Genomic DNA, 11882 nt, shown 5'->3' with positions numbered 1-11882 from the left:
AGGCCTTTTCATGGTGATAAACTCTCCAGTTTTAACCTGGATGCTAGTTCAACACTGACTGTCCTTTAGCTCAGCTCTGTCTGTCACTCACGCGCACACACACGGTACGCCAAAAAAAAAAAAAAACCCGACCCATGTATCACTACAGTAAACCCCAGACAGGACTGTGCTGCTGTGTCCCAGCTTTAGTCTGTATGTTCCAGGTAGAGTGGGGACCAGAAGACCACTGGAAACCACAAATGGCCAGACATGACAGACTGTGAAGTGTCGTATGGTGTCACCAGCTCAAACTGCTGAAGTGAAATAAATTAATTTCATATCAATCCGACATTGACAGAGACGAAAACGAAGGGAATTGTATCCATAATTTTTATACATTTTAGTTAGTTTTGTAAGCTCACAATACAGTTTCAGTTAGTTATCGTTTTTTTCTTTTAATTAGAGTTTTTATTTATTTCAGTTAACGAAAATGTTTTTTCAATTTTAGTTTTCGTCATTTCGTTCGTTTTCGTTAACGATAATAACCTTGGTGGTGATGTCCCTTTCTTTTTTCTTTTGGTTTGCTGTGTCGTCACTACCCGGGTTGATTGTTCACTTTAAGCGTGGCTGTGTGTGATTGTCTCTGCACGTGTGATTGGGGTGACCCTCCCGGGATCCCTCACCATCCTCCCCTTCTCTTCGCCCACTGGTAAGGCCCCAGCCCTAATTACACATTTTTTTTGGATTGTTTAGTTTATTTTTTATTTTTTTTGTCCCTGCACACCTTTTTAATATGTATTGAATTGTATTTTAAAGATGTCTATTTGTATTAAAATATAATTTTATCTGCTTAATTGGAACCATGTCTCGACCCCCTCTTTTGTGTATAGTTGAACCTGTGTGCCCGCTGGGTTATATTTAACTGAGTACAGAAATTCTCTGGGTAAAACTCCCAGAGTGGTGTTGTCGGATCGGAAGGTTATGTTAAAATGCATTCATTTGCATTTCTGTCTTAGTGACATTTTTGTTTACCCATGTAGTCTCATGATGGTGGAGTGAGTGAACAGACTCAAAAACAGAATTATAAACTAGAAGCACTCGGAGAGTGCAGACCTCCGCCAAGGCTGATCAGTGCCCCCCCCATGGGCCCCCCCACCCCCGATCACCACCAAAATTTAATCATTTCTTCCTTATCCCACTTCCAACGAACCCTGAAAATTTCATCCAAATCTGTCCATAACTTTTTGAGTTATGTTGCACACTAACGATCAGTGCCCCCCCCCCCGTGGGCCCCCCCCCCCGATCACCACCAAAATTTAATCATTTCTTCCTTATCCCATTTCAAACAAACCCTGAAAATTGCATCCAAATCTGTCCATAACTTTTTGAGTTATGTTGCACACTAACAATCAGTGCCCCCCCCATGGGCCCCCCCCCCCCCGATCACCACCAAAATTTAATCATTTCTTCCTTATCCCATTTCCAACAAACCCTGAAAATTTCATCCAAATCTGTCCATAACTTTTTGAGTTATGTTGCACACTAATGGACAGACAGACAGACAGACAGACAGACAAACAAACAAACCTTGGCAAAAACATAACCTCCTTGGCGGAGGTAATAATTATATTATCTTCCTCTTCGTGTCAAACCAAATTCCTGAACAACCATGCTGATTGGTTGGTTAGCAGGTCAGTGCACGGACATCCTCTGCAAATGACATTTACGAAGACAGATGATCTTAAGGAATGAGCCTAATGGACTTAAAAAAAATACTTCCCCAGCCATTGTCCTCTGTTCTTCATCAAGAGCCATTTCCTCGGCCATAGTAAATTGAGGACTCATAAACTGGTGTTTACACCTAGTCGACTTCGTCCTCTCAACATCTGTGTTTTATCATGTTGCTTATCCAGAGGTGAAGATGAACCCAGAAGAAGAAATAGACTGAATGACAAAATCCCTATATGTGCCATGTTAATAATGTATTACATTATGTGTTAATGTTGATTAACTCAGCACGTTAACTCTTTTATGCACGTAATACTTAAGCCATTTGTCTGACCTGTGGTTTCACATGTGTCCTGATCATGTTCACGGTGAATTATGTGAAAGTAAGAGTATCACTGCTTATAGCATGTCTGAATAATCATGCTATTATTTTACTGATGCTTAAGTGAGGTTACAGGTGATGTATAAAGTTTGAGTGATCTTATTTAAGGATCTTATTTAAGGATGCAAAGTTTTCTTACAAGTCTTGCACAACGTCCTCTCCCCCTCTGTCTTCCTAAGAGGGAAGAGAAACGTGATACTTTGAGATATGCAAACAACTTGTTAAAAATTCACGAGGTTTCCCGCCGAAAACAGACAAAGAAGGCAACGGCCCAAGGCATCGATGACTCATCAATATGCACGAGGAAGGCGTGCCAAGTTGGTTTTTGGACAGAACTATAAAAGTGAATGAAACCAACTTTTCAACAGAGTCTTCTCCAGAGTCTTTCCCATCTCCCAGGCTCTCACAGAGCAGAGCAGAGCTTTTTCCACCCTCGCTGCTCTCAACTTCAGCAAAGAGCTGTTACTACCTTCTAAGCTCTCCAAGAGCTGTTCCATCTTCGCTGTTCTCCACTTCTCCTGGCGAGCTTTCCAGAACCAGCCGCCAGAGCCAGCTGTGAACCTCCTCCAGCCAGCAGAACTTCAGACCTCCAGACCTTCAGGCCTCCAGCGCAAGCACGTTGCTTCACCGCCTGTTCCTGCTTCGAACTACGTCAGAAGACTTCATCCATCCGCCGTCAAGGCCTCTCCAGCCTGCATCCTTCAGAAGGCCTCTAACTTGTAAGAAAACTTGCTCCTGATTTATCTGAGTTGGTGTTATTCCAATTTAAGTAGGTTTACCTCAGCGTAACCTCACTAATGTTAGAATATCTTGAATATAGCTATCTGCCAACTTAATCTACGTATTCTCCTGTCCATAATCTCCTGCTCCTTTTGTTGTATTTGTCTCTTGTCTTTATGTTATTTGTGTATCTTAGTTTAGTTAATAAATTATTTATATGCGTATAAATCCATTGTCTCAGTTGTGCTTTGTGTACTGTTTATTCACACTCGGGTTCATCTGTGCAGTCCACGAACTATCAACCTATGCAAGATTTCTAAATTATTGTTTTGGGTTGATTTAAGTTTCAGCTTAGTTATAAATCTATAATTAAATTAATCAATAAATCAACACTCAATTTATCAATAATTTGGTATCCTATTCTTGCTACACCCATACCACTGTCGCCACGTTATGTTAAAAGCGTTTGATTAAAAACTGCCATGAGCTGAGATATACTGAAATACACTAGTCAACATTTGCTAGGGATCAGGACTATAACTTTGTTATATTCGGGGGTGTAATTCTGGAAACTTTACAGTTTATTTTCCCAGTGGAGAACAGCCTGCGGATGCGGATGGTGGCCACACACATTGACATCACACCGTATGTGTTTCAGAACATTCTGAGTGGTTTCAGTGAAAACAAAATTGGAAGAGTAATTGTTGTGAACTCTAATTTCTAGGGCTGTATCACCCTTTTGCCTGAAAGTCCAATAAAAATTTGTTTTTCTACCTTTTGGTCCATTTTTCTTCACATGACTAGTCAAAGTACACACATAATATATGAAGTCACCCAAAATATTATACAGCATCAATTATTGTGCAAATATAAAACTGATCCCTAGCAAATGTTGACTAGTATATTTTGGGTGGAGTTTAATGGTGTGTAAATAGCCATTGTGTTCAGCTGTAATCATTTTCTTTCTTTTAATGCTTTGTGGTTTTTTTATTTATTAATTTTTTTTAAAATATTGTATCTGTCACTATGGATTTTGGACTCTTGTATCTTTGTCTTGAGCTCAATAAACCTTACAGGAAACAGAAGTCCTGCACTTTCATGTCCTTCCTCATAATGCTCTAGAAAGTTTATCACACTGATTTGAGACAGTGTTGTTTATCAGTTCAAGAACAATCATCTGTAAGCCTACAAAAAAAAATAAAACTGTGCCTGCAGTAAAATTACATCTTTTCCATTGATGTTACCAGAATTTCCAAACTCAGATCATTTAATTAAAGGTTCATTGTTTAATTTTTGGTGGCATCTAGTGGTTGCTTACCATGTTTGCACCTCATTAACACAAATATAGTAAGGGACACAAACTGTGAAGGGCTGTAGAAACACATCAGTATTGTTTCATCATTTGGTGCAGGATCATGTCTGCACAGTCACTTCTTGCCAAAGGTCAACTTCTCCTGTCAGATAAACTCAGCACTTTTGGGCAATGCAATCTTTTTGTGTCCCATAGGAAGTGGTGTCTGAAACCCTGAGTATTGTGAGGACATTTCTCTCTTTAACACACAAATTAAACAGTATCTGTTGCTTTGCAGAAGCTTATACTAGACATCCACTCAGACATATTCAGACAGGGCAGTACTCAAAGACACAGGTACAGTAAGTTTTAACACAACACAAATAAAAAAAAAGATTTGACTCACTGTCTTGAATTCAGTGCTTCAACCAAGGTCTTCTTCATTGTCGCGTACACTCCAGTGTTTCTGGTAAGCTTTTGCCCATTTTCTATTTTCTTTCTTTGATTAAAGAAACACCATATTCCAAATATGAAAGGAGTAACCTGATGTGGAAGTAAGATGGATGCCAGAAACAGTTTTTGGTCAATCCTTACCTTCATCATCTTCATCTACTGTCACGTATCCTACAAGGTGTCACTGGTTCATCAGAGTCAGGTGACGTCCTCCAGCTCTAAGAAACTGGCCGAGTCACGTCAGAACATGTTGGTGCTGGTCAGCATCTTCTGTATTTCCTTCATTCCTTTCCAACTGGTTGACATTCCCTATAATTTCCTTGGGTGTTCCTGAACCCCAGTGCTCAGCTTCCTGCACCACTTCACCCGTGTATTGTCAGCTGCCAACATCTGCCTGGACCCCTTCATCTACTTCATGTTCTGCAAGGACTTCCAGGAGAGGCTGAGACTGAAAAATGTGTTCTCTTCATGGAGAGAAGGCCACAAAATGAAGCTGAGCCCAGTATCCAGTCCAACAGCGATAGCAGCTGATTTCACTACATCTGAAGTGATATGGTTACCTTGATTTGACTTCTAAAAGACAATCAATCAATCAATCAATCAAATTTTATTTATATAGCGTCAAATCATAACAGAAGTTATCTCATGACACTTCACATCTAGAGCGGGTCGAAACCAGACTCTAAGCCAATTTACAGAAACCCAACAGAATCTTCCAGGAGCAAACACTTGTGACTGGTGACAGTGGTGAGGAAAAACATCCTTTTAACAGCAGAAACCTGGAGCAGACCCTGACTCCTGGAGGATGGACGTCTGCCTTGACCAATTGGGGTTAAAGAGAGAGGGTAAAGGAGGAGAAAAAGAGAGAGAGAGAGAGAGAGAGAGAGACTGGGGGAGAGGGGGAGAAGGTGGGCTGTAGGGAGAGACACATGGATGCAACTGATGCACACCAAGCTGAACCTGAACATCTATGGAACTATATAATAAACACTATCACAACTATATGGATAAGTGAGCAATGACAATGAAGGCAGGAGAGAAGCAGGACCACAGCAGCAGATCCAGAGTTTGTCCATGGGAAACCTGTGATGATCCTGGGAAAACCTGTGAGGAGATAAAGCACAGAGACTCCAGGGAAGCAGTCAAGTCAGTAGTCAGATCTGAAGACATGTGTTGCATGGACAGTAATATGTGGATGAACCACTGGTTGTCTTCCAGCTTCAGTGTGCTCTTCCTGATGACATGATGACATGTTTTGTAAGAGTGGTAAACTTCAGTTGAGCAATATTTAGTAATTAGTCAAATCACGATAAGCTCCTGTACGCAGACAAACGTGCAGACAGCACTGAGGATCAAGATCTCCAATCTAACATCTGAATGAATCATTTTTTATCATGGCTTAAAGCTGCAGTGCCCGGTTTAGGTAGTTTTGCACATGGACTCAAATTGTGTGTTAATTCTCTGGACAGTTGAACATGTAGGTATAAAATCCTGTAAATACATTTTTGAGCTCTGGAAAGTAAACAGCCTGACAGCCAACTATAAAAAGGTCACTCAAGTTAACCATAATGCTAACTCTCAAACATTTAACAGAAGGACATTTTCAGAGATCTTGTGGTAATGCACCTGCATGAAGTTTCAATAGTGCTGTTATGGTTATCGAGTTATTAACAATTCTTTTATAGGTCATTCTATGGTTAGCCAGACCCACACTGGCTCCATATTTAACCGAAATGGTGGCGTTTGTTTGTGCTGGTTTGTGCCGTTAAATTTTCGTTTGTACCGTTGGGGTTTTGTAGACATTACAAGAATGAGTTTCTGCTGATGACGTCACACAGCCCCCCACTTCCTCTAAGTTGAGTGGAAATGGTTGTGGTTGCAGATTCAAGAGATTCAGTTGTGGTCCACACTCATCTTTTTTCCCACCTACTTCTGTCTGTTTGGGTGTTTTTCACTCCTCCTCCAGTCAACCAGTCAAACTCTTGGGATGTCACCCTGAACAAGAACTCCAGGTAAAAATTTGTACGTGTTTTGCTTGTTTTATAACTGTAGAAAACAACTGCAAGGATATGATCATCATCAGATCAGTTTGTTATACCAATATTGTTGTTTAATGTTGAGATTTCCTTATATTTTTGTGTAGCTGTGCTTTGACAAACTGCCAGGCTACACATGATATTTTTGGAAACAGCTGTTTTAGGTTATTGTGCTAAACTGTAATTATTTGAGTGATTAGTATTATTTGGTTTATAAGGCATTGGTTTACAGGTAGCTAAAGTGGACAGAAAATCAAACCAAATATGAATATTTTAGGATGCATCTTCAAACACTGAAGTTACTAACAAAGTGTAATAACTTACACTTCATTTATTACTGATTTCAAATGTAGTTATGTTACTTATGACTTTGTAGCTAAATGAATTAGTTTCATTACTTTTAAGTTTATAATTATTTTCCTTCCCTAAAAACTGATCTTGAACAGATTATTCCTTGGGGAACTAAACACACTGTTTTATTTTATTTGAACATTACATGACCTTAACTCTGCAGAAGAAAACCTAGAGTTATAAACACTGCAGTGTTTCATCACCTGATGGGACACAGTGTGTAATGGACTGTGAATAATACACATGGAAACAAAAAATCCAAATGAAGGAACTGTCTTCTGACTTTTTAAGTAATACTTTTTCTGCGTTGTCCCTCATAAAAACAGCAAAGATCAGCTCATTGAATAAAATGTAGAATGTGATATAAGAAGAGTGTTTAACATTTTGTTTATCTTTGCAGTGAAATATTTAGCAGGGCCTTAATGTTTACAAGTGAAACAGTGATTGTATCTCATTAGCAGAAGCTTCTCAAACCTCTGAGAAGAAAGTGTGTTTCTTCAAGGAGACAGCACCAAACCTCCTTTAGTACTGGAAAAAAGTAATTTAATTACAGTAATATTACTGGCAATGCACTACTGGCCAGCACTGCCTACAAACAATAAAACTGTAGATCGATAAAAATAAGTCTATATGTGTATAGATATATGTATGTATATCTATAGATCCCTGGTCCTCCAGAGCCACTATCCTACATATTTTAGATGTCACCCTCTTTCAGCACACCTGACAGTCATTATCAGGCTTCTGCAGCGTGTGATGGTAGTCTCATTATTTGAATCAGGTCTGTTGGAAGAGGGATACATCTAAAATATGCAGGACAGTAGATCTGGAGGACCAGGGCTGTAGATGGATACAAACATGCATTTGAAGTTGATAACTGCATGAATAAAAATGACTAAGGTTTGTAGCACTAACTTTATGTGCAAAACAGAACATAAATATAGCTATAATAGGTGTAATAATAGCTGTGTTTTAAACAGGAATACACAAACTATGAACACCAACTATGAACTGAAGTAAAGATTTTATGAGGATATTTACAAGCATGAATTGTACCAAAAAGTAAGAAATGACAAAATAATACTGAAAATGAATTATATGAAGTGATCACTGTTTTGTGTATAACAAAGCATGTGGGCATATTTTGGTGTTTTTGATGCTGTTTTCACTACTCTTCCTAGGTCTTCATCCATCTCACAGATACAGAATGTCCAAGACCATCCTGGGTCAAGCCTCCCTGGAAAGCAATGACTGCCCTCAAAGTAAATATGTTTCCTTGGAGCACCAGAGTGGAGGGAAATTCACCAGTGGTGGAGAATCCCAGCTCCATAAAGTAAAAGTCCTGCCATGTATTGGTTCTACGTGTTCACCTAACACAGGTGATTCCACTAATTATCCCATCTTCCTGGATGAGGAGTTGTGCTCATCAAAATGGGCTGGTGCAGTGAATGGTTGGAACAAATACATGGCAGGAATTTTACTTTGTGGAGCTGGGATTCTCCACCACTGGGTTTCAGTGGCTGTTACATGTAAGACAGCACCTTCTTTGTTGTTTTATGTGAATTTAAGATAAACTTATTTCTGGTAGTATTTAAATATGCACTTTTTTGGCTAATCATAATCAGGAATAAAAAAAAAAACCCATTAAGTCATAAATAACCAGTGGTGGAGAATCCCAGCTCCATAAAATAAAAGTCCTGCCATGTATTTGTTCAAACCATTCACTGAACCAGCCCATTTTGATGAGCACAACCTCTCATCTAGGTAGATGGGATAATTAGTGGAATCACCTGTGTTAAGTGAATTGGTAGGATCAATACCTGGCTGGACTTTTACTTTATGGAGCAGGGATTCTCCACCACTGAAATTCACTCAAAGGGGATTCTCTCTGCAGCTCAAAATCCTCATCAAAACATACTGTTGAGTAAGTTTTCTTTGATAAGGTCTTGTACACATGTATTTGTGTTTGACTCCAGTAGTGACAGAAAAACTTCAGTCCAATGTCTTTAATGTTCCCACTTTGAGGTGCACTGTATTTTAACAACAGCAATGACAAAAAAAGATCTTTGTCACATAATTCCAAATCATTTCTCTCTTGTTTTGCTTTGTGTAGTGTGGCCAAATTAGGTCGATGGCTTGGTTCGGGATCTCCAAAGTCCATCAGCTTCTTTGCCTGTGATGCCTGCTGTACATGGGGTTCCATCCTGCTTTCCCATAGTTCTCTGGTGATCTGCACAAGCATGTTTCCAGACATGAAATGCTGTGAACAGCCAGTGTGCAGGGAGTCATCAGCGTTTTTGATGCAACATTTGAACACCATTGGGCTGTTAATTACTGGCTCTATCTCACGTTATGTCATGATGACCATGGCACTCATTACAGTAGCTCCTGACTTCAGTATAATTGTGATTGATGGATAGACCTTGGCTCTTTTATAAATAAATGTGCAAGGACTTTTGACTGCTTTCCAAATCTGCTCATTTATGACATGAGTCCAGGTGCCAGGCTTCAAATGGTATAATCTTTTTTTAAGTTTTAGAAAATTTGTCATACTCAGCCTTTTCTGGAATAAATTCTCTCCATTTGTCAAAAGGGTTACTTTAATACATTAGCAATATTTTGTAATCAATTTTTGAGTTAATATTCTGCTAACTTAGTTTTACAACATTTCACTTATATTGGCCAGAAATCAGATTTTGCAGAGGGTTGTAAATTCTATGCAGAGAAGCTAAAACTTGTAAAAATGTGCAATATTAAATGTGAATTTCCTGCAGCCCTAACTTTTCTTCCACAGGTGTACACATTAAAACTTGTCGAGCTTCCACTAGTGGTAAAATTGTGAAGTCTCATGATGCTCCATTTAATTAATCGGGAACAAAACTACTGAACAAAACACTTGTTTTGCATTGCTTTTATATTGAAATTTTAAACATTGTTGACAGGACAACTTTACCAGGTAAACAAGGAAGAGACATTAAGAAGTTATGATGAGGTAAGACCATTGCGACAGCTGTGATGAACATAGTATGAACAATGTATAATCCAGTGCAAATGTAGCTCCTGTAAAAAGACAGTAAAGAGCATTTTGGGTGAATTGTTCGCGGGGGGGGGGGGGGGGGGGGGGGGGGGGGGGGTAATGTAATATGTATAAAACCTTAACGGCACAAACGAAACTTTAAACGGCACAAACCAGCACAAACAAATAAGACTATTTATCCAGAGATTTTCGTTGGGTGGGGGGCCAACTTCACGTAGGTATTTTACTCTGGTTGTGATGCAGGATGTGGTATTTTAAGTAAATAGTATCTGTTGAGTTGCAGAAGCTCATATCACACATCCACTCAGACAGGAAGGAGAGTGCCCAGAGCTACAGGTACACTGTTTTCATCTTACTATTTGATTGTTCTCATGTTTAAATATGATGTTAAATTTATTCTTTGTCAGCAGAAAATGTATATTTTTCAGAGAAACATGAACAATTTTATTGAAACCAGTACTTCCACTGCAGTATTTAAATCACACCCTAAATGAGTCAAGGATTAGTTTTTAATAAATTATTTGTAAAACTAGTTTATGTTAATTTATCAACTTTAAATGTAGACACACAGCAAAGAAGACACTCAAAGTAAAAGTGTCATTGTAACAATAGCAAATATCTTAAAATATGACACTAAAAGACACCTTAAAACTTAATGAAACCTTTTTTCACTGTTTGTTAAACACCTTTACTTATACTCGCAGCCCCAACTGGTAGATGAGATGATCTTTTGTCATCATGAATGATAATGTGAGACAAACAGAAAAAGAGCAACACATCATCTGCATAAAATTGAACCACAAATAAAAATTGTACCAGATAAATATGAAATGGTCCAAAATTAGCATTGTTTGATGAGGAGCAGATGACAGGACTTCAACTCAATTTGTTGGTCATCACTGAAGCCCTGCATACCAGACTTAAAGTGAGTGACAGTTAAAAGAAGTTCTTCAACTGTGCAGGTTGTTGTGGACACAGTCACAAGGGCCTGTAGGAGATGATGTGTAGGAGCCATTCTTTATGCTTGTTTTGTGTCTAGTTAATTGTGGGTTTCCAGTTTGAGTTAGGGGAGGGTGAACGGAAATTTATTTAAGGGGCAGGTAACTAGGTCACAGGGGAGGGACAGGGAGATCATATGTTTTTTACCACTATCAGAAGTTAGCATCATTCAGTAGTCATGTTGTCATTTAATCTTCATGAGACATTGATGTGATCATCTAAGAACGTTCACTAAAAGTGAGAAGCTCACCAAAGGATTTTGTCTGGACATTAATTGTTTCGAAGCGCGTCAAAAACGAGGTCTCCACCCGCACCCAGCTGTGTCAGGTCAGTCACTACACAATGCATTTAGGGACATGTTACTGAGGCACCACAACAAGTGATGGAAAGACTGTCTGCTGGATGCTGTTCTACACCTCTGTATGTCTTTTTGTATCAAATGTAATCAAATGGCTTTGTTTTGTAATCATAATTATTATATTTTACCTTTACCCATAAAGACCCAAACATCTACCGGTTACAGAAAGCATCTACTAATCTAAACATTTTAATACCTGTTGAGCCACTAATCCTATCAATACATGTAAATAATTGGTGTAAAATGCAGTTTGTCATCTTTTCATGGTCATCAGATATGACCCATTTGAACGGACATGGGCTCAGTAGTAAATGTGGAAACACCGTAGTCTTCTATAACATTGATTCACCAATAAAACTCATGGAGTTGGATCAATGATAGTGGATGGAGACACTTGGTTTATATTCAGTGATAAATATCTTCACTGAAAAAGTCACTTTTTATTCAGTTTTACTTGATTTTAATTTAATATCCCTCAACTTTAATCTGAGCTTTTATGAACATCTACATGATCAGTGAATGAAATGCTGAAAATTCCAGATTTTCAC

This window comes from Sphaeramia orbicularis, chromosome 16 (genome assembly GCF_902148855.1).
Source record: "Sphaeramia orbicularis chromosome 16, fSphaOr1.1, whole genome shotgun sequence".
Classification (NCBI taxonomy): domain Eukaryota; kingdom Metazoa; phylum Chordata; class Actinopteri; order Kurtiformes; family Apogonidae; genus Sphaeramia; species Sphaeramia orbicularis.
Note: the sequence above shows the minus strand (reverse complement) of the source record.